The sequence below is a fragment of the Pseudorca crassidens genome, chromosome 15 (genome assembly GCF_039906515.1).
Source record: "Pseudorca crassidens isolate mPseCra1 chromosome 15, mPseCra1.hap1, whole genome shotgun sequence".
NCBI lineage: Eukaryota > Metazoa > Chordata > Mammalia > Artiodactyla > Delphinidae > Pseudorca > Pseudorca crassidens.
Window position 1 is genome coordinate 51,310,160 of NC_090310.1, and position 23,267 is coordinate 51,333,426.

At 39.2% G+C, this 23,267-nt stretch overlaps 1 protein-coding gene across 1 annotated transcript in view; it reads left to right on the plus strand.

The window, feature by feature from the left end:
• Positions 1 to 13,413: 13,413 nt before the first annotated feature.
• The window catches only part of PAK5 (p21 (RAC1) activated kinase 5), a 315,653-nt gene continuing 305,799 nt past the window's right edge, over positions 13,414 to 23,267 (plus strand). Inside the window, exon 1 of the mRNA XM_067707490.1 lies at positions 13,414 to 13,896. The gene's annotated coding sequence lies outside the window, so the exon portion shown is untranslated. The remainder of the gene's footprint in view (positions 13,897 to 23,267) is intronic.

The window sequence follows — 23,267 nt, forward strand, 5'->3', positions numbered from 1 at the left end:
AAAAAATCCGGCATTGATATTCATCAGCATGCTGGGCTTTCAGCAGGATGGAAGCAATTATACACACTTGTGTATGAGTGATTTAGGCCTTAATTGCTTAGCTGGCATGCCTTGTAAGTTCTGAGTACCTATCATATATAAGCAGCCAATATTTTAATTTTCCAAAATCTGGCATCTCATGCTGAATTCTTAAGCTTGTTCTGGAGTGAAATTCAACATAAATCATTCAAGAAGATTTCATACAAATTTCACTGAAATCCATGACCTTAAAAGTACATGGATTTCCCTTTCAGAAAGAGGATAGAGCTCACTAAATTGGATAAAGTAATTTACTGTAGCTTGAGGCCACTGGCACTTAGAGCTCAATTCTACAGAACTTCAGCTATACTCTTTCATCAATAGAAATCCATCTTTTCTCCACTGACTTAAAGAGCCACCATTATTATAAATTAAATTCCCATATAGATTTGGATTTATTTCTATACTCTTCTGCCCTATTGATGACTATTTCATGTGTCAATACAAAAATGTTTTAATTTCAATTTTCTTCAGACCAGGAACAAAAAAAGGCTTCTATGAGTATGTCTCAAGGTAGACTCCTTCATCCTCGTGGAAGCCGTCACTCCGTTTGCTTTCTCTTGCACACTCCTGGTTTTCCTCACATCAATTCTCTAGCCACTCCTTTTCCTTTGTAGCCACTTTTTCCTCCATTCACTTCTTTTATATTGGTGTTTGCCTGAGTTCCATGCTTTGACCATTTTCGCTCCATGTAGTGTTCTCAACCATATATCTATGTTTTCAGCTGACAGCCAAACTGTTATGCCTTTCACAGTTCCTTGCTGAGCCTCAGATTTATTCTTCTAAGGGACTACTTGACATCTCTGAGTCCTGGGGGTTTTCTCAGGCCCTTCAATCTCAACACATTAACAAAGTTGAGCCGTACATTTTCTACTCCAACGCATTCTTTCTCTTTCATTAACTATCTCTGCCAATAGCACTATCACCCATGAAGTTATTCTGGTCAATTGCCTGGAAACCATCTCAATTATTGGTTACCTTTATCACTTACATCCATTTGGAACACAACATCCTCCCAATTCTATGGGCTTTTATTTTTTGCTACACCACACAGCATGTGGGATCTTAGTTCCCTGACCAGGAATCGAACCAGCATCCCCTGCATCCCTGCATTGGAAGAGAAGTCTTAACCACTGGACCACCAGGGAAGTCCCTGATTCTACTTTTTAAATGTCTTTTGAATCTATTTCCTTCTTCCCTCCCCTACTTCCACTGTCATATTTGAGCCTTTGATTTTTCTTCTCAGAGGCTGCACCAGCTTACCTGGAGTCTCGCCCTGTTCTAATACATTGCTAGGAGAATGGTGTGTTAAAGATGCAGACCTAATTAGGTCATCCTTAAAGTACCTCAGTGTGTCTGAATGATCTTCACGATGAAATTCAAGTGCCAAGGCATGGTATTTGAGGCCCTTCACCATCCAGCCCTTCCCTCTCTCTCCAGACACATTGACCTTGCCCAAGCTTATCAAACACTTGCCTTTCCTGAATGCCTTCTTACGCCTGTGTGCCTTATGAATCTTGCTCCCTCTCTATTTCTCCTCCCCAGATCCTGCCTTAACTCACCTGGCCCACTTTGATTGCCCTCAGGACTCATTTTAAGGGTTATTTCATTTTGCCAGCATTTCCTCATGACCTCTCTAGCCATAGCTAGATGAGGCATCCTACATCTTTGCTATCGAAATGCTTATGAGCAACCCAACTCTGGCATATAGTTTCTAATATTGATATTTTTATTAGCCTCCTTCAAATAGACTTTGAGCTTCTGGAAGATAAGGATCCATTTTAGGGTCTTCAGTGACTTGCTTAGTGCTTGACATATAGGACTGTGGTGCCCACCATGGGAGCTGTTGGTTACATGTGGCAATTTAGACTTAAATGATTTAAAATTAAAAGTTCAGTTTCTTAGTCACACTAGCCTCATTTCAAGTGCTTAGTAGCAATATATGGCTAGTGGCTACTGTACTGGACAACATAGATAAAGAACATTTCCATCATCACAGACAGTTCTGTGGGACAGCACTGATGTAGGAAGAGCTCAGTAAATGCTGGTGAGTTAAGAATATATGACTTATTTTTTAAATGAAATTTTTGTTGAGACACTTGTAGAGTCACATGTAATTGTAAGAATAATACAGAAGGATGAGTCTACCCTTTATCCAGTTTTTCCTAACATCTTGTAAAACTATAATACAATAACACAACCAGTATATTGACATTGATCTTATCCAGATATCCTTCACTGATCTTATTCAGATATCCTCGGTTTTACTTGTACTTATTTCTCTGTGTGTGCATGTGTGTGTGTTTAGTTCTATACAATTAAATCATCTGTAGAGGTTCATGCATTCACCACCACAGCCACACCACCACAGCCACACCACCACAGAATACAGACAATTTCATGACCAGAAGAATCCCTCTTGTTGCCCTTTCATAACCACACCCACTTCTTTCTGTACCTCGTACCCCACCCCCCAAATCCTGAAACTACGAATCTATTCTGCATTTATAAAATGTTGTCATTTCAAAAATAGCTGTGAGGGAGATCAGCTCGGTGCTTTGTGTCCACCTAGAGGCGTGGAATAGGGAGGGTTGGAGGGATGCGCAAGAGGGAGGGGATATGGGGATGTATGTATACATATAGCTGATTCACTTTGTTATACAGCAGAAACTAACATAACATTGTAAAGCAATTATACTCCAATAAAGATGTTAAAAAAATCACTGTGATTATTGGTATAAAACTATCTGTTTAAGTTCCCTACATTCAATTATTTGGGACATATATCTAGAAGTAGAATTCTTGGATGCTATAGTAATTCTATGTTTATAATTTTTTGAACAACTGCCATACTACTTTTCACAGTAGCTAAAACATTTTACCTTCCCACCAGCAGTGCACAAGGGTTCCAATTTCTCCACATCCATGCCAACATTTATTTTCTGCTTTTTTCATATATATATATATATATATATATATATATATATATATATAATCTCCATCCTAATAGGTATGAGGTAGAATCTCATTGTGGTTTTGATTCACATTTCCCTGAATAGTGATATTGAGCATCTTTTCATGTGCTTATTAGCCATCTGTATATCTTCTTTGGACAGATGTCTACTCAAGTTCATTGGTTATTTTTTAATTTTTGTTTTTTGTTGTTGAGTTTTGGGAGTTCTTTATATATTCTGGATATTAACTCTTTATCAGAAATATAATTTGAAAATATTTTTTCCCATTTTGTGGGTTACCCTTTCACTGTGCTGATTGTGTCCTTCGCTCAGAAGATTTTAATGGTCCAATTTATGTAATTTTTCTTTTGTTGCCTGTGCTTTTGCTGTCATATCCAAGAAATCATTGCCATACCAAACTTCTGATGATTTTACCCTATGTTTTCTTTTCAGAGTTTCATAGTTTTAGCTCTTTTGTTTAGATATTTGAACCATTTTAATTTCTGTATATGGTGAAATGTAATTATTTCTTTTGTAAGAGGATATCCAGTTTTCCCAGCACCATTTGTTGAAAAGACTGTTCTTTCCTCATTAAGTGGTCTTGGAATCCATGTTGAAAATCATTTAACCATATATTGAGGGTTTATTTCTGGACTCTCTATTCTATTCCATTAGTATTTATGTCTGTTTTTATGCCAGCACCACACTGTTTTGATTACTGTTGCTTTGTGGTAAGTTTTGAAATCAGGAAGTGTGGGTCCTCCAGCTTTCTTCTTTTTCAAGATTGGTTAGCTATTCATATTCTTTGGGATTTCATATAAATTTTAGGACAGATTTTTCTATTTCTGCAAAGAAGTTATTGGGATTTTTCTAGGCATTGCATTGAATCCATAGATTACTTTTGGGAGTACTGGAGTCTTAACAATATTAAGTCTTCCAATCCATGAACATGGGATGTCTTGACGTCTTTCCATTTACATGTCTTCTTTAATTTCTTTCAACAATGATTTGTAGTTTTCAGTGTATAATTTTTTGATCTCTTTACTTAAATTAATTCCTAAATATTTTATTATTTTTCATGCTATTGAAAATGGAATTGTTTTCCTAATTTCAGTTTTGGCTTTTTCTTTCTTAGTATATAGAAATGCAACTGATTTTTGTGTGTTGATTTTGTAACTGCAACTTTGCTGAATTCATTTATTAGTTCTAACAATTTTTTGGTGTGTGGAATCTTTAGGGTTTTCTAATATAAGATCACATTTTCTGCAAACAGAGATAACTTTAGACTGTCTTTCCAATTCAGATTTTATTTCTTTTTCTTGTCTAATTGCTCTCAGTAGAACTTCCAATGCTATGTAGAAAAGAGGTGGCAGGAGTGACATCCTTGCTTTGTTCCTGATCTTAGAGGAAAATATTTCAGTCTTTCACCATTGAAATGTTAGCTGTGGGGAGATTCTCTTTTTTTTTTTTTTCTGCCTATGAGTCTCTTTCTGGGTTCTCTATTCTGTTCCATTGATTTATATGTCTACCCCTCGGCAAACACTACACCGTCTTGATTACTGTAGCTATAGAAAAAGCCTTAGTATGGGAAGAGTGTTTCTTCCCACCTATTCTTCTTTGGCAAATTGTTTAGCTATTCCAGAACCCATGCCTTTCCATATAAATTCTTGAATAAATTTGACTATGTCTACAAAATCATCCTGGAATTTTTATAGGAATTTAATTAAATATTTAGATCAATTGGGGGCAAAACTGATATCTTTACTGTGTCTTCTAATCCATGACCATAGTATGTTTCTCCATTTTTTCAGTTTTTCTTTGGTTTATTTAATTTGTGTGTTGTAATTTTCAGCATACAGCTCTTGTACATGTTTTGTTAAGTGTATACCTAAGTATTTCCTTTTCTTTGGAGTAGTTGTAAATGGTATTGTGTTTTGTTTTGTTTTGTTTTTTGCAGTATGCGGGCCTCTCACTGTTGTGGCCTCTCCCATTGCAGAGCACAGGCTCCAGATGCGCAGGCTCAGCAGCCATGGCTCACGGGCCTAGCCGCTCCACGACATGTGGGATCTTCCCGGACTGGGGCACAAAACCATGTCCCCTGCATCAGTAGGCGGACTCTTAACCACTGCACCACCAGGGAAGCCCTGGGTATTGTGTTTTAAATTTCATTTTCTGCATGTATGCAGAAATAGAATTGGCATTTGTATGTAGATTTTGCACCCTGCAATCTTGCTGAACTTTATTAGTAGAGTCTTTGGCATTTTCTATGTAGACCATCATGTCATCTGCAAATAGAGACATTTTTATTTATTCCTTTGCAATCCATTGTCTTTTGTTTTTCTTGCCTCATTGTTGTGGCTGGAATTTCTAGTACTATGTTGAGTAAGACTTGTGTAAACAGACACACTAGCCTTGTTCTACATCTTAGAGAGAAAGCATTTAGTCTTTCACCATTGACTTTGATGTTAGCTGGAGAATTTTTTGTAGATTTTTCAAAAATAAAGTTGAGGTAATCCCCCCATTCCTAATTTGCTAAGACTTTTTAATCATGAATGTGTGTTAGATTTGTCATAGTTTTCCTGCATCAATTGATAAAATTATATTATTTTTCTTTTTGAGTTTGTTAGTATAGTGGATTACAATGATTTATTTTTTAATGTTAAACCATCCCTACATCCCTGGGGAAAATTTCACTTGATCACCATGTATAATTATTTGTATACATTGTAAGATTTGATTTGGTAAATTTTTTTGAGGATTTTTGCATCTAAGTTCATAAAACATATTTGCCTGCAATTTGTTGGTTATCTTTTTCTCCCTACTGTGTTTGTTTAGTTTTAGTATCAGGGTAATACTGGCCTTATAAAATAAGTTGGAAAGTGCTATCACCTATTTTCTAGAGGCGATTGTGTAAAAGAGGTGTTAATTCTTCCTCATATTTTTGGTAGTTTTCTCCAATGAAACAATCCAGGCCTGGAGATTTCTTTTTGGAGAGCTTTTGAAGTATGAATTCAATTTTTATTAATGATTATATTAATAAAATATTAATTTTTAAAAACTATTTTGAGTATGTATTTCATCTTGGTTGAGGTTTTTTGGTAGTGTGTGGTATTGCCCATTTCTTGTAAGTTGTTGAATTTATGAGCATAAAGTTGTTCAAAGCATTTGCCTATTTTCCTTTTTACGGCTGCAGAATCTGTAGCTATATCCCCTATTCCATTCCTGATACTGGTGATTTGTGTCTTCTCTTTATTTTTGTCTAAATAAATTATTTTAATCTAGACTAATTTTAATTATCTATCTCATTCTATTTTTATATTTAACAATGTTTTGATGTCACAAAAAGGAAATGTATTTTGAGATTTTTTTGGAGAAGAAGAATGACTTGTTTTTAAAATATATACATTCATTATTAAATATTTCAAACAGTTCTGAAAAATATAGAGGAGAAATTATATAAACAACCAAAATCTTTCCATCAGAAATATTTCTTGGTTTATAATATTCCACAAATCTTCCTGTAGAGAGAGAGATAAAAGCATAAGTTTGTAATAAGTAAGATAAACTGAAAGATGTGTTTTTTATATATGGATGGTACTACATTTGTTATTTTAAAACTAAATTACATTTAATCTTATTAAAATCAAATTTAAAAATAAAAGGAAAAGAAACTGAAGTGTTCCTATAGTATTTTCTAAACTTCAGAAAAATGTTTTTTTCACAAGAGAGATAAGCTTTTAAAATATTTCCTTAAAGACAAGAAAAACAGACTCTGAAAAGTCATGATGAAATTGGAGGTGGTTTTTTTGTACATGATATACATATATATCTCTTATATATATCAGGTATACATGAAGCATGTATACCTGTATGCTTCAACATTAATAATATCCATCGACCTCTTGCTAAGGAAAATGAGGACACATAATTTTCAGTGTTAGATTTATTTTAAAATAGATATGATTATCATTGTCCCATTTGATCATGGCTTCACTATTCTTAAGATTTGTTTTTAAATTTACCTCTTTATTGGGTGAATTTCATGATGAAGTGTTTTTTTTGTCCGTTTAAGGTTTATATCTACTATATATCCTAATGTGTTTTATGTTTGGGAACAATTGACTCTTGCCTTGAAAACTTGAAGAACAGCCTGACTAGGCAAAACACACCTTCCTGGGTCACTGTTTCTTTCCCTCAGCACATTCCCTCAGGCATTATATGATTCTGTGAAGCAATCTAATGCAGCCTGATTTTCCTTTTCTTGTATGTTAATTACCTTTTCGGCCTGGATGCACCAAAGATTATTTGCCTTTGAAATTCTATAACTTCACCAGAGTCTATTTCAACTGTGTTCTTTTGTTCAGCAGATTTAAGACTCTATTTCAGGAAATTAGCTTCTATTACTTCTTTAATTTGTCTATTCCATTTTATTCTGTTTTTCTTTGTTTTCTTTCATTTTGTTTTTGTTTTTCCTCAGTGAAGGTTGTAAAAACTGGTATCCTGGTAAATGAAAATAAACAAACAAAAACCTCTGATGTGCAGTGTCTGTCAATTTATGTGGTGTAAATACTCCCACAATGGTTAATTTTAAACTACCAATGTGATGTTATTGAAAATGGAGTTAGGAACAGGTATGTCTAATCAGCTCTTGCAAGCTGGTTCAAGCCTACACATGTACATGTGTTAGATCTCCTTTGTTTGACTTCTATATAATTTTCCTACAACTGGTTTTATGTTCTTTTCTTTTCTTTTTTTTTTTTTTTGTAGTCAAGAACTGTCCATCTATCACTGGGTTTCAGTTGTGTTTGGTCTTATTTCCTATTTTTTAAAATCTTTTGAACAGTTTAATAATTTCCTTTTTATTTCACCCTGAACTCTGCCAGTTTCCCTTTCATTTTGGTCATGTTGTCTCTTCTTTAAACCCTTGTATTTCTTAATTTTTTTTTCCTTTTTTTGTTAGATCATATTATCTTTCGTTACTTTAGAACATTGGGGAAATATTTATTTGAACTTTTGTTCTGTTTCCTGGGAGTAATTCTTCAGATGCATATTCTTCTTTTTATTTATGTTCCTTTAAACATTCATTTCCATCCCCTATTCTTCCCTACCCCCCACCCCCACCCCATTATCTAAGCACATGTCTGGTTCCTTTCTGGAATCCATGCTGGTTCCTTTATAATCATGATTCAGCTTTGAAGGATTCTAGCGAGCTGCTGATGAATAAAGAGTGAGGGTAAAGAGTGAGCTGGGGCAGTCTGAACCTTGATTCCAGAGTGCTATCTTAAACATCCTTCTCAACCAATTTACTAGGTTCTCTACCTCTCAGGTATATCTTTTCATGGTTTTTGTTAATAAAGTTGGTTGAGATTAGTTTCTTATGAAATATTCACTAGTAGGTAGCTTTATTATATTAAAACCCCACAAACTTCTAGTTATTATTTAACAGTTATCTTCCCTTCCAAAATTACAAATTGCAAATATAGATTTTGATAGTAGACAAAACAATGTCTTAAATATTAGAGAATGAATACATGCCAGATTAAGAGATCAATTTCACATACAAAAAATGTACAGAGCCAGATACTTAAAGAGACAATGTACTCCTGTTTGTTCCCAACAAGGGGACTTCTTGGGTGAAATCTGAAACTGTCCCCCCCCCCACCCCCGTGGGCAAGTAGAGACTGAAAAACGGGGCAGAGTAGTCCAGATTATTAAGATTAGTAGATGGCAAGTTTAAAAACCAAGGGAATTTACGTACGAGGCTTGTCTTGGGCACGGCAAGATGAGCAGAAATCTGTACTAGATCACCAGAATCTTAAAAGTTTATATAGAGGCCTTATCTGGGTTTGAGACAGGAGGGGAGGGGGCAGGGCACAACATTTAAAAGAATAACCATTGAGGACATGACATAAAATGGTTAGAAACAATTAGGCCCCAAATGGCAGAAGATTGGACTTCCAGTGGACCTTGAGCCTCATTATACGTTCATTGCAATGCATTAGCATCTAAATGACAGACAGGTGCCATGACAGTTCCAAGGCTGACCATAAAAGGCCAAAAAGTGGGCAGTGGCCTAATTCCTGGAAATCCCCGACCCTTCCCCAAAGTAGTTGGAACATTCCTCCCACTCGTTAGCCTATGAAATTACCCAGCCCTTTAAAAACTAACCACCCCCCGCACCCCGGCACAGCTCTCACATTCTGAGACAGACCACATTCTCTCTATGGAGTGTGTATCTCTCTAAATAAATCTACTTTTTTAAAAATTAATTTTTATTGGAGTATGGTTGCTTTACAATGTTGAATTAACCCACTGCACAACAAAATGAATCAGCCATACATATACAGATATCCTCTCCCTTTTGGACTTCCCTCCCAATTTACTTACCACAGTGCATTAGGTAGAGTTTCCTGTGCTGTACAGTATGTTCCCATCAGTTGTCTATTTTATACATGGTATCAAAATGTATATGTCGGGCTTCCCTAGTGGTGCAGTGGTTGAGAGTCCACCTGCTGATGCAGAGGACACGGGTTCGTGCCCCGGCCCGGGAAGATCCCACATGCCGTGGAGCGGCTGGGCCCGTGAGCCATGGCCGCTGAGCCTGCGCACCCGGAGCCTGTGCTCCGCACCGGAAGAGGTCACAACAGTGAGAGGCCTGCGTACCGCAAAAAAAAAAAAAAAAAAAAAAATTCACTTAAAATGTATATGTGTCAATCCCAGTCTCCCAATTCCTCCCACCCCACTCCTTTCCCCCTTGGTATCCATACATTTGTTCTCTACATCTGTGTCTCTATTCCTGCTTTGCAAATAAGATCATCTATACCATTTTTCTAGGTTCCACATATATGCATTAATATAAATATCTGTTTTTCTCCTTCTGACTTACTTCACTCTGTATGACACTCTCTAGGTCCATCTACATCCCTACAAATGACCCAGTTTCATTCCTTTTCATGGATGAGTAATAGTCCATCGTATATGTGTACAACATCTTCTTAATCTATTCCTCTGTTGATGGACATTTAGATTGCTTCCATGTCCTGGCTATTGTAAATAGTGCTGCTATGAACATTGGGGTGCATGTGTTTTCTTGAATTATGGTTTCCTCTGGGTATAGGCCCAGTAGTGGGATTGCTGGGTCATATGGTAGTTCTATTTTTAGTTTTAAAGGAACCTCCATACTGTTCTCCATAGTGGCTGTATCAATTTACATTCCCACCAACAGTATACGGGGGTTCCCTTTTCTCCACACCCTCTCCAGCATTTATTTATTTATTTATTTAACATCTTTATTGGAGTATAATTGCTTTACATTGGTGTGTTAGTTTCTGCTTTATAACCAGCATTTATTATTTGTAAATTTTTTGATGATGGCCATTCTGACTGGTGTGAGGTAATACCTCATTGTAGTTTTGATTCGCATTTCTCTAATACTTAGTGATGTTGAGCATCTTTTCATATGCCTCTTGGCAATCTGTATGTCTTCTTTGGAGAAATGTCTATTTAGGTCTTCTGCTCATTTTTTCATTGGGTTGTTCATATTTTTTTTGATATTGAGCTGTATGAGCTGCTTGTATATTTTGGAGATTAATCCTTTGTCAGTTGCCTCATTTGCAAATATTTTCTCCCATTCTGAGGGCTGTCTTTTTGTCTTATTTATGGTTTCCTTTGCTGTGCAAAAGCTTTTAAGTTTAATTAAGTCCCATTTGTCTATTTTTGTTTTAATTTTCATTATTCTAGGAGGTGGGTCAAAAAAGATGTTGCTGTGATTTATGTGAAATAAATCTACTTCTTACCTATCACTTTCTGCCTCTCACTGAATTCTTTCTGCAGCCAGACTTAAAGAAACTGAGCTCCAGTAAGTCCTGAGACGAGTTGTGCGGTTTCAGTTGGAAGATTGTGGGTTCGAGTCCCTTACGAAGTGAGGTTTCAGGTTCAGTCAAATACCCCATTCTGATGGTCCCAACAATACATTCTCTCTCATGTGTCCTTGGAACCGGCTCCCACTGTGGGAACAGTGGGAAGGGTGTACATTTCAAGGGCATGGGAGGGGGTGAGGAGCCTCTGGTCATCCAGATCCAGCTCAGGGGTTGACCTGAGGTCGTGTCCTCTCAATTACCTCCTCCAACAACTCCCAATTGCTGATTACAGGTTATTTTCCAACTTTTAGTACTGAGCATTGGAGAAAGTCTATTACCTATTTAAAAATAAAGTTTTGGAATCCCTCTGACAAATTAGTGCAGTCCTAGTTTGTGTATTCAAAATTGATATAGTCCATAAATATATTAGTGTGTAGTGGACAAAGTAACGTATTCCCCAGATCCCCTTAAATAAAAGACCTGTTACTCCGGCTGTGGAACTACTGCCAGAAGAAGGCCTCCAGCTGTTCTCTTCTTCAGGGATTGTCTCAGCTTCAGGGAGCTGCCTTGTCTCAAGTTCAAGTCCCTTTCAAGGCAGCTCAAACTCAGTAATTAATATTATATAAAGGACTGGACAACTCAAACCAACTCAGGACAACTCTGAAGGGTCATCCTAGCTCCAGAGCTCCCTGGAGGGCCCAAGACTGTTACTGGCCAAGTTATAGCTTGACTTCTACCTCTACCCATCCCTGCCCCCTATATCTCCCACCCACCAGTGTTGGTCCTTAGTATCTTGCCTGCTTAACTCTCAAGAAATGTCATTGTCTGTATAAAAAAGAAAACCCCTAGGATCTAGTGCAATGCAGTGTTCACAGAAATAGTATTACTATTCATTTAGAATGTTTACCTTGCATAACTCCTAAATGAATTTGAGGCAACTAACAATAATCATAGTATTTAACCAGTAGACACAACCACAAAAACACAAGCTTTATGTAGGACAGGAAAGATAGTTTAAGTCAGTGAAGTTCAATATTTCAAAGCAAAATTTTAATTGATTGATACCAATCAATCACAAATAAACAACACCTCTATAATTTATGGGTTTGCATCTGTGCAAGAACACATACAAGAAAGTAAAAAACAGAAAATATTTATGCAAATAATTGTGGGAGTGGGAGTGGGGGTGGTAGGTGGGTAGTTAGGGCTATGTGTGCGACTTAGAAAATAAAGAGATGGATTTAGAGACTCCTATTCCTTTAAACAGAAAAACAGGGTATGACATACCAGGACATATTTCTCCTTTATACATAGGAATATTGAGGGAGAAAAATAATCCTCCATTTATCATATGGTTCCTGTTTTGATATGACAGCTACTACCCAGAGGGTACTGAGCAAATGAGAAACAAGAGGGAAATGATAAATATTGTACCATTAACTAGAAAACTGTTGAGAGTTATTGAGTGTAACAGGGTACCCACAGATACAAACCTTTATTTTTAATCTGCTATCCAGTTGTGGGATCAGATACCATATCGCTAGCTTCTGAGGGTATTATTGGGGCAGTTAAGGACAGAAAAGGGAGTGAATTCTTCATTTCCGAGGTTGAAAATGCACGACTGGTTTTGTGAATCTCTCTCATTGTAGCCTGTATAGTAAATATTCTTAAAGATGTTGGAGCCTTCAGGGGTTGGGAAGAGAGTGGGCAACCGAGGGATTTAAGATGAACCACAAGGTATCTTTGCAAGCTTCAATCCAAACATCACTCATCAGAAAGCACTGTCATCTCTTGGTACATAAATGCCCTATTCTTATCATGCTCTGTCAGTCTTCTTAATTGGGCAAGCCGAGCCTTACCATTACATGTACAATAAATTGACACTTTGATGCCCAGTCTGAGCTTTTGTCCCATATCAGAAAAGGCAGGGGACAGTCAAGGCAGGCTGTTTCAGACTTGAGTAGAGGCTCAACTAGCAACTAGTTTGCTACCCAACTAGCAAAGTAAGCATGGACAAGTCCAGCTTCCCCTAAGCCTCAAATTCTAAGTCAGAAAGTATCCAGTTTGTGCTGGGCACTCAGACCCCAGCCCTACTGAGATTCCTCCCGGGTGGGCACAACATCCCGAGGGCATCTTCACTTGTTAGATGCCAAACCGTCTGTAGGTAGGAGGGGCCTCTGTGGGTGCCAGCGAACGTTTCTGGGGTGGCTGACTGAAGGAGGGCCACTCAGAGGTCACAGAGAGAGGGATTCTCTCGATCCTTGCTGCTCGGTGTGGTCGGAGGACCAGCGGCATCAGCGTCGCCTGGGAGCTTGTTTGGCCAGTAGAATCTCAGACCCCAGGCCAGACTAACTGAATCCGAATATGCATTTTAATTCCTAGGCACCTTGAAGTTTGAGAAGCACGGGTCCAGGTGATAGCAATGAGGCTAGCGGAAGGATCTGCCTCTCAGCCCCGCCCCTCCTCCCTTTGCTCTCCCCTTAAGCATAGCTCAGCTTTGGTCCTGCACAAAATTTCTGCAAACCCGGAGTGTGTGGGGAGGAGGCGTGCAGGAGCTGCCGGGCCGAGGAGGGCAGAGGCGAAGTGTGAGCGGATGGGCGAAAGGCGGCTTTCTCTAGCTCGGAGCTCCGCGACGTGGAGACACTCCCCCGACCCTCCCCCCGACCCCTCTCCACCCCCACACCCCGCAGCTGCTACTGCCTGCCTCCAGCCGGCTGCCACGAAAACCCGGAACAGCTGCGTGCGCTCCTGGAAAGTCCTCCTAGTGCTAAGCCGGGCAGCTGGGCATGCTCAGTAGCTGGGGGAGGCTTGCGTGGAGAGTAGAAAGCTTTGGCTTAGCCTCCCACCCCCTCCCGCTGGCCCCCGCCCCCCTTGCCGCTACCCTGCCAGTAGTAGTTGCCCGGCGTGCGCCCGGGGAGACCCGGAACATGGCGCTCCGAGCGTTGTAGAAGCCGAGGAGGAGAAGGGGATGAGGCACCACCGCCGCGCTGACAGCCAGCAACCAGGTAGGCAGGCGCGCCTGGCGGGGCTGCCTGGGTGGATACGGGCGCGGGGACGGGCGCTTGCGGGGATGCGCACGGCTGGGACCCGGGCATCTTGGTTTGCCGGGAGAGGATGAGAAGCGGACGTCTGTGACAGCGCGCAATTGTGCATCTCCTAGAAGATGCCAAAGGCTGGGGACCGGCTGGCTGGAGGAAAAGGATCCGGGGACGCCCCCCCCCCCCGCCCCCCACACCCATGCGCTGCCATCCAGCCTGGGCTCTCTATGGGTCAAATAAAGGGTAGTTCTTTTCTGCTGGGCAGGAGGGCGTGGGGGAGAATCCCGGATACCAGTCCTGGGAGTGCACTGGTCCCCCGGACCGCTGGCAAGCCCAGCACCAGTTCTTTGTGTATACAGCCGCGCACGCCCGGGGGGTGCCAGGGTGCCTGCTTCCCCCGAGAAGTGTTGGACATATTGCCAGGGCAGGATCCCCATTTGGTTTTTGTCTCTTGGCAGGTGTAGACTGGAGGATGCAATAGCTGAGCCTTTATGGGGCTGTGTTTTCCTTTGTTACTTGCCTTGGTGTATGCGTGTGTGCGCGTGGTGGGTTGTAATGGAGAGAGAGAACTTCTGCTCGTGGGCACGGGTGTGGACAAAGCGTGGAAGAGAATCTAGGATCCAAACTCTTGTCAAAATTGCCTGCGATGTCGACCTCCTGGAGGGTAAACTTGAAAAGTCCAGAGATCATCAGTGCCCAGTTTGAAGGAGAAGCATGTTCGCCTTTCTTAAACCCATGTGTGTGTATCTGGAGCTTTAAACACGGGACGCGAGGCAATTCAACATTAGGTATCAATTAAGGGAATTTGAAGCATTGGGGTTTTCTATGCTGATCTTTTTTTTTTTAAGGCCAAATTAATTAAAAAAAAAGTTGGCACAAAGCCAGAGGAAGGTGTCATCGTTAATAGTTAATGACAGTTTGGAAGGCAGAATACACTTTTGGGGAAATCAGGAAACCTGGCATTCCACAGGGTTCGACGAAGAAATAGCCATAGGGTCTTAGGTAACTCACAAAACCTCTCAGTGCATCCCTTTCCTTTCTGGGGTTAGGTAGATACTATGTTAACCTGAGTCCAGAAGGACTAGACCACTCTTTAGAAGTCCCTCCTACACTAGAATTCTATGAAATTGACACCCCATAATAACAGCTCTGCACCTTACATTTGTATGTCTGTTTTATTCAGCCCAACAACTCACTGAGTTAGGGAGGAAAGGTAAATTTAGAATATGCTTTTATTTTTTGCTTTATAATTTAAGGGATGGACATCTGCGACATCTGAAGTTTAGAGACACTTCCCTCCGTACTTACAGTATTTATTTTTATGGGCTCCTTAGGTGGCAAGAATGAGTTAGTATCATCAAAATGAAATGGGAGATGCTAGAAGAAAATGCATTTAATTAAAGTAAAGCCATAAATGTCCAGTCTGATGATAATACCTTGACTTGGAATACATATGTGCAAAGCAGACGCACTGCTAATGGAAGCAGTAGAAGTTGATGGCAAATTCATTGATAGAATTGCTCTTATAATGACGTTTTTTGTGCTCCTCTGTGAATGGGTAGAGACTGACTGTACTAGGTCCCTGAACTTATTGTTTTGCTAATAATATGAGTTTTAATTGCAGGCACTGAAAACAGTATGACTGTGCCTCCCCCCGCTCCTTCACTTTGCTAAAATGTTGCAGGTGTAAGAGGCAGGTGTTCTAGGCTGTCTAGTCACCTTGGTGATGAGACAGCTGAGTTCGAGCTCTGACGCTTTCATATTTAGCTTTGTGATCTTGGGCAAGTTATTTAACTTTCCCAAGCCTCAGTTTCCTCATCTGTAAGACAAGTCTAGAACTAGTAAGACTTAACATTAAGACTTAAATGGGTAGGTGTGTGGATTACTCATAATCTAAACCACAACCAATGGTGGTGATCGTTATAAGAGGAAGGGAAATGGAGGTTTGTTTAGCCCGTACTCTGTGCCGTGTATTAAGCTAGACAAGTTCAAACATGTGATCTCATGTAATCTTCCTAACTGTATTAGTTTCCTGGGGCTGCCATAACAAATTACCAAAAACTAGAGGGTTTAAAACGGCAGAAATTCATTCTCTCACAGTTCTGGAGACTACAAGTTCATAAGCAAGGTTTAGGCAAGGCCATGCTCTCTCGGAAGCCTCAAGAGGAGGATCCTCTCTGGCTTCCCCCAGTTTCTGGCAGACACAGGTATTCCTTGATTTGTGACAGCATAACTCTAATTTCTGCCTCCATCTTCACATGGTGGAGTTCCCCCTTCTGTAAATAAGGACACCATTCGCATTGGATTCATATTGGATTTAAGGCTCCTCTAATTCGGTGTGACCTCATCTTAACTTGATTACATCTGCAAAGACCCTATTTCCTAATCAGGTCACATTTTTAGGTTCCGGTTAGGTATGAATTTGGGGGGGGACACTATTCAGCCTGGTACACCCTATTATCTATATTTAATGACAATATTATTATTATTATGTCAGCCTACCAGCAGGATGTAAAGGTAAAATAGCATGGGTTCAGAAAAGACTTTAAAGCTTATTTAATTCAGCTAACATATTTGAGGTTTTATATACCCAAACACGGTAGGGAAGAGCAGCATTCAAAGGTATCTCATTTATACAAATGTCACTTGTCTGGAAACCAAGTCAATCCAGGGTTTCAATCTTGTACAGGTAACACACCTGACATACCCTGTCCCAAATGGATTTGTTAATGTTTGCCTTCCTCCCTTTTTTCTACCCCACAAACGCAATGCAAACAAAGAGCAGAAAACCATATTAAACAACAAAAATAACAGCAGTAACAAAAACACCCCGATCTTAACACCTTCCTAATCTTTCTTATCCTGGTAAATGGCACCACTGTCCATGGAGTTGCCAGAAACTCAAGAATCACCTCTGATACCTCTATTCCCTTTGTACTCCATATCAAAAACTATCACAAATTCTTGCAAATTCTGTCTTCTACATATATCTCTAAAATCTTGATAGATTCTTCTTTCCATCCCCACTGCCACCACCATCAAACTTCAAGTTGTCTTCATGTCTCACTTGGTCCACTAGTATAACTTTCTAACAAGACTCCTGGTTCTCTGCTTGGCCCCTCCAATCCTTTATCCAGAACAGATAGAATCATGTCAGTCCCCTGCATAAGATGCATTCATGTACCTGGGACAGTTTCCAGAGACTCTTGGAGCCTTGGGGACTTGGCTGGCCTCATCTTGGGCATCTCTTCTTCTTACTCCTGTCATACTGACCTGTTTCTTGAACATCCCAAGCACTTCCCCCTATACTTTGCCAGTCCAAGCTCTACTCCCGCTTTGGGCCTCCTTGATCTCCTCTCCTCACCAACCCAAATCTATCATCACCTTTCTACTTTTCTTCCATAGCACTTACCTCAATTTGCAGTTTCCTATTTATTTCTTTGGCCATTCATTTAATGTCTAAGCTCTGTGATGGCCTTTTGTTTTGTGTCTTTCATGTAGAAGATGCTTAATAAATGGTGAATGAGTGAAGGAATGAATACTCCTCCTCACAGCATTTTTCTGTGCCAATTTAAAGATATGATTTTTTAGAAACTTTTTCTTTACTACTTATATAAAAAGAGCAATTTAGAAACTCATTCTGACTTTTTCTTGGCTTTAACAAATGCATCTTCGAAGAATTGATTTTAAGTGGGAAGTTAAGAATTGAGTCAAAATATTTTCTGGCAACTGAGGCTTTTGTAAAAATGTCAGTCAACAGAGTTTCCCAAATATTTGTTGGACATTTACATTTTCCATGCTAGGCCCTAGGAAGACAGTGGTGAACCAGACTTTTAGCCTTCTAGAGATTAATAGTAACAATAAATAATCCTGATGTGTAATTATAATAATTAATAATATTATATATTGAGCTTTTGTTATATGCCAGGTTCTCTTTCATCCCTATTCCTACTCATTACTACAGATGGCTCTCCAGTCTTTCCCAGTAATACAGAACCCAAATTAGATGCACAACAAATATTTGATGAATTAATAATTAAATACTATTATCCTGATCTTTCAAAATAGGAAACTTATGCTTCTCTGGGGAAAAAAGAATCTGCTCATATATAGAAGTGCATGCAGTTGCTTTCTGAATATATCTAGGTGGACTCTGTTCTACTTTAAAAATTATCCTGCCTATTGTCTCTGGGGTTAAAAATAAGAGACAGATTGCTCTTTATGTGAAAACAGGTTCCTGGTGTGTTTCTTTGTCTTCCACAGTTGTCAAAATTCTTAATCACCAGCTGAATTGTTTTATCTGTCCTGTTTAATCCAAGTGAGAATTGACTTAATCTCTCTCATTTAGAGCCCTTTTTGGTAGTTTTGAATAGCAAGACTGAGTACCTGAGGGAAATGAAGGTGGTTCAACATGGGAACACAGGTTACATTTTGTATTTCTAGGGTGGCCTCAATTTCATGTCATTTTAGTAGTTGCATAATAGGTGATTTGTAAAAATAAATAAAAGTATCATTTAATGAATATGCTTATGTATTACTTTTTACCTAAGCAAGGAAGAAATCAGACACTGTATCTTGATTTTGTTTAAAAGCAATGGATATACAGTTGAGTCAATTAAAACCTAAAGAAACTAATAAGAGAGGTCAGTAAAGTGGTTGGTTATAAAATACATGTTCAGAAATCAAGGATTACCTCCAATGCCAGTATTTACCAACTAAAAAATACAGTAGAAAATGACTCTGTTCATGAATCCACAAAAATATATATTATCTAAGAAGAATAGGAAATGTACATAAAATATCAATACTTGGAAAAAAAATCTAAGGACTCACGTAGGAAAGCTATAAAATTTTACTCAGACACATAAAATAAGAAACAAACAAATGAAAACATGCCTTATTCTTGGATAGAAAGATAGATATTATGATATGGTTATTTTTCCAGCATAATTGTATAGTTTTATTGCATTGGGATTCGGGAAAATTTGTCAAAATGATTCTAACATTCATCTGGAAGAATAATTGTATGACATTAGTCAAGAAAATTTTGCAAAAGAATATATATGGAGGTTGGGGTGGGTTGCCCTTCCAGAAATAAAAATAAATCTGATCATTGAACTACAATCATTATAGCAGAATAGTACTGGTGTAAAAATCAATAGATAGCTCAATGGAATAGAATAGTCTAGAAATAGACTCAGGTAGTTTTTGGAAACAGAACTGTGATGGAGAAAGCATTTTGAAACAGGAATATTTGACCAAAGAGTCAAGGAAATTGGCTAATTATGTAGAAAACATTCAACTAAGAACCTCTGTTTACATGACTCACTAGACTAGCTTTCCAAATTGGAAGGTTTATCTGCCAGGTGAGAAAGCCAGAAGAAAATATGTATTAATTTTAGGGCAGTAATTTTTTAATATAAAATTAATGGAACGAATCATAAAGCAAAAGATAGATTTGAATATATTTTAAACTTTTGCATGCAAAAAAATACAGTTTAAAGCAAAAAGTAATCATGGAAAAGAGTATTTTCTGTCTCTGAGCATGACAGAACAGTTAATATAATAATCACAGTGAAGAACTCTTAGATATCAGTAAGTAGAAAATAGAATTGCCCAAATATCTGAATAATTAAAAAGAAAGAAAAATGCTAATATACATATTTAATAAATATCCTTACAATTAATCACAGAAATGGAAATTAAAACAAAAATGTGATGCCATGTTTCATGGATTAAACCAGCAAAATGTATATACGTATATATAAATAAAAATAAATAAAATACTTAGTACTGGCAAGGACACAGTGAGAAGGACATTCACATTACTACTGGTGGAAGAATTACATGATACAACCTTTTTGGAGAACAATTTAAAAATATATGTCAAAAGCTTTTAAAAGTTCAGATTATTTGACACACTGTTTCTCTGGCTTCTTCTTTTAGTTTTTGCTAAGGAAGTAGATGCAGACAAAAACTTACATGGAGAATTGTTTGTTATAATATTCTAAAATAATAAAAAAATTGAAAACAATCTATATAAAAATTGGGGGTGGGGACTTCCCTAGTGGCGCAGTGGTTAAGAATCCGCATGCCAATGCAGGGGACACGGGTTCGAGCCCTGGTCCAGGAAGATTCCCACATGATGCAGAGCAACTAAGCCCGTGCACCACAACTACTGAGCCTGCGCTCTAGAGCCTGCGAGCCACAACTCCTGAGCCCATATGCCACAACTACTGAAGCCCGCGCACCTAGAGCCTGTGCTCCACAGCAAGAGAAGCCACCGTAATGAGAAGCCCACGCACCATAATGAAGAGTAGCCCCCACTCGCTGCAACTAGAGAAAGCCCGTGCACAGCAACAAAGACCCAATGCAGCCAAAAATAAATAAATAAATAAAATTTATTAAAAAAAAAAGTGGGGGTGGGTTAAAGGTATTTTAAAGTCCCCCAAGTGATAGACTATGACACATATTAAAAGTGATCATTTCAAAGATTATGTAATAACAAGGAACAACCTTCACAACAATTTTAACTGGAATTAACCAAATGCAGTACTGCATTACAATGATATGTGTTTCAGAAATATCACAGATAGGCATATATAAAATTTGGAAAAAGGACTTCCCTGGTGGTGCAGTGGTTGAGAGTCCGCCTACCGATGCAGGGGACACGGGTTCGTGCCCCGGTCTGGGAAGATCCCACATGCCGCAGAGCGGCTGGGCCCGTAAGCCATGGCCGCTGAGCCTGTACGTCCGGAGCCTGTGCTCCGCAACGGGAGAGGCCACAACAGTGAGAGGCCCGCGTATCACAAAAAAAAAAAAAAAAAAAACTGGAAAAAAAACCAAAGTTAGGCATTGTCTGGGCAGTAGAAATATGGATGGCTTATATTTTTTATACCTTTCTGAATTTTTCAAAATTTAGTCAATGATAACATATTGTGAGTTAGAAAAAAACACTGTTTTACAAATATGGCAACGATACACATTTAGGTTATAAGGATTCATTTATGTGACATCCATTGATTATGTCTTATGTCAGGGGCTCTGCCAAGTGTGTCAGCAATGACTCTTAGTTTGCATGCAAGTGAAAGAAACTCTGTAACTGGAGCAAAAAGAAGTTACTAGAAGGCTATCAGATAGCTAAAAGAATTGCCAGGAATGGGGGTGTCTCCAAAAACCACCACCACCAGCAGCAAAAAACAGGCTTGGAAGCAAATCAGAGCCTAGCCAGCTCTAGAGTCTAGATATCATGGACTAGAGAAACAGGCTCCAAACAAAACAGTTTGCCCAGGCTAGGCCCCAGCCCACCGTTTTTTGTACTTGGAGCTTCCCCCTGCCCCATCCCCCAGTTCACCTGGCATCAGGGAGAGGAAGGCACCTTGACTTGCAGTCCCATGACCCTTTTTCCAATGAGAGAATCAAAAAAGACGGTATGGGTGCTAAACAACCAAACCCAAGCCAGACCAAACAAAAAGAATAAAAATGTTCATTAGCCCAGGGCTTGGGGACCAACAGGGTTGAATAGCAGGCATCCCCACCTCCCCGCCTCAGAGGGAACATCTGCTGAAAGGTAGAATCACAAAGAACACAAGGTTTGTGGTACAGTGTGCATGATGGTGCCCCACACAGGAGATGCTATTTTCTCCTGGAGTTAGCAGGACATGTCCTGAGGAAGCTGGCTTTTCAGACTTGATCTTCATGTATGGGCAGGATTTTGGAAGGGAAGACACCATTCTCAGGTGAGACCAGAGCCAGTGAAAGGATGACCCGAAAGAAACAGTTTAGGGGAAGCAAGAGATATAGTTTGGAAATGGATGGGGCCCCAGCACAAGTCCAGGCTTCTTTTTATTCTGAATTATACTACACTGAGCAAGTCCTATAGTCATGTTTGGGTTTAGTCCACTGTGAATACTGGGCTCTGGGCTCAAGTAACTTTTGACTTGTAATATTAAAAAATCACCCATAGATCAGTCTCATCATAAATAGGAAATGTCTGTGGTTGTTCAGGTTATTCTCACGTTTACATTGCTTTTATAACTGTTTATAAACTTTTCCCTTAGGAAAGAAGACTTGCAAATGGAAAGCAAAGAAAAAGGTAATTATTCGTTAATTGCACTAAAAACAGGACAGAGGAAATCTTAAATTACCAAGAGGGGCCCCTGGATACTGCCTAGTAAAGAGCTCACCTGATGTGTTCTTCAGCCTCTGGGTACCTTTCCAGCCAAGCCCTCCTGCACCACTCAGAGCCCATGTGCTACCTTGGCCCCCACTGTGCCCTGCTTTGCATAGCTGGGACCTTGGACTTTCCCTCTCATGAGGCTCCGGGGCCCCAGGTGGGTCAAGGAAAGACTGTTTATTAGTGGGAGGTGTGGATGGAGCTCGTGGTCCACACCCAGGACCTCAAGTCCAGGGCAGAAAGAGCAAGGCGGCAGGGTGGGAGACTGGATCCACTTACTTAGCCACATCCTGGGATTCCAGTCTTCTAAGTTTTTAATTTTTTAAATTTTATTTATTTTTTTATACGGCAGGTTCTTATTAGTTATCTATTTTATACATATTAGTGTATATATGTCAATCCCAATCTCCCAGTTCATCACACTTCAGTCTTCTAAGTTTAAACCTGGCTTCTAGGTTGTTTTGGAGACATATTTATCAGGCTAGGCGGATAGAACCTATTTAACAATTTTTAGCTTGATTTATCATATTTAAATATTTAGATATATAGCCATTGAGAGTCCATTGGTGCTGTTGCCCTCTCAAATGTTAGGACTGGGCCTGCTTGGGTAACTGTTTTAAAAAGGTCACACTCAGTTATGCACTCACGTACACAGACACACACAAAATTTGCTACTCATGCAGCAGCAATGTAGATTATAAGAAAAGTAGCTTGCACTCCTGTGATTATAGCTAACATGTTGAGCAAGATGTGTTAAGCCCTCATCCAAGTATTTTACCTGTGTATCTTTTAAGATTTTTTTTTTTGATGTGGGCAATTTTTAAAGTCTTTATTGAATTTGTTACAATATTGCTTCTGTTTTTTTTTAATGTTTTTGTTTTTTGGGGGTTTTTGGCCATGAGGCACATGGGATCTTAGCTCCCTGACCAGAGATCACACCCGTACCCCCTGCACTGAAAGGCGAAGTCTTAACCACTGGACCGTCAGGGAAGTCCCTACCTGTGTATCTTAATTAATCATCATAAGAGCTCTATAAAGTAGGTTACTCAAGGCAAAACGTCATGCAGAGGAGTCAAACCCCGCCTCATCTGAATCCAGTGTCCTTATAGACTGTTGCATATGGCAACTCAGTAGTTAAGAAGTTTTGTTTGGAGTCCTTGAA